This window comes from Acyrthosiphon pisum, unplaced genomic scaffold (assembly GCF_005508785.2).
Source record: "Acyrthosiphon pisum isolate AL4f unplaced genomic scaffold, pea_aphid_22Mar2018_4r6ur Scaffold_19082;HRSCAF=19764, whole genome shotgun sequence".
NCBI lineage: Eukaryota > Metazoa > Arthropoda > Insecta > Hemiptera > Aphididae > Acyrthosiphon > Acyrthosiphon pisum.
The window spans coordinates 1-1,131 of NW_021768296.1; the positions used below are offsets into that span (position 1 = coordinate 1).

General features: G+C 24.5%; 1 long non-coding RNA gene across 1 annotated transcript; it reads right to left on the bottom strand.

Moving 5' to 3' along the window:
- Positions 1 to 34: 34 nt before the first annotated feature.
- Positions 35 to 601, bottom strand: LOC103311786. Its single transcript, XR_511293.3, has 2 exons — positions 288 to 601; positions 35 to 211 (listed from the first exon to the last, which is right to left on the bottom strand). It is a non-coding gene; the product is annotated as an uncharacterized LOC103311786 (long non-coding RNA).
- Positions 602 to 1,131: the final 530 nt, after the last annotated feature.

Below are 1,131 nucleotides of genomic sequence, written 5' to 3' on the forward strand. Positions count from 1 at the left end.
AAAACATAACTTATTATTAAAAAAAAAAAAAACATACATATTAACTTTATGTTTGGAATCATATTGTATGGCAGCGTGATCTTCTGTATGATTTCTGTGAATAATTTATTGAAACGTGAAGAAATAATTTATATAACTTTAATAAACGTAAACTGTGAATGTGATTATCGACGGTTTGATTTTGATCGTTACAACACATATTATCTGTAAACTATGTTTATTACTTATACACTTCACATCATATTAATAATAACTTACTTATTTATAATTATTATAATATTACTCACTTGATTAGTTGTAAAATGAATTGTCACAAACACAAATTGAATAAGAATTAAACTGTTTTTTTTTGACTTGATATAAAATTAGTATGTATTTAAATTAATTATTATTGAATGTTTATTGACTATTAAAAACTGTGAATGTAAGTTTCTTGTACAGTTTCGCACAAGTAATGAAAGGTTAGAATGATAGATCGACAAACACTAGAGCTCTTTGTAAAATAAATCTATATTTATGTGCGACGTACAGTAATTATTAGAAATATGAATAACGTCATTGAACGAATATCGTTCGCCACTACTCGATAAATTTACTGATGTATATGAATATTATTGTACTTTAAACTTGTTGTTTTTATTTAGACTCAGAATTAATAAGTAGATAAAAAGTTAACAATTATTATGAAAAAAAATCATTATAAATTCATTAATGTAGGTAATCTGTTCAAACGACCTCTAAGCGCAACGCAATTATTGTGGCAAATCAAAAAAAGCAATACGACTACAATACATTTACATTTACTTTATCTAGGTTTACCTAATTAATCAGGTGAGTTTACCTGTAAATAGTATGATCATGCGATATTATACCTCACATCATAATAATAAACTGATTACAAACTGCAAACACACATTTTTTTTTTCATTAAATACGTAAAAGTTATTTAAAATTAAAAATTATTAAAGTGTTCTGATCAAACGATCTCTATATCCAATTTTATGTGGAAAGCCTAAAACAAAAATGAGTTCACAGCATTTATTTTATTTATATCTAATTATCTGACAATAATACCTACATAAACCGCCTATAAAATTCATATTCAGTAAAACTTGTTAAACCCATAAATCA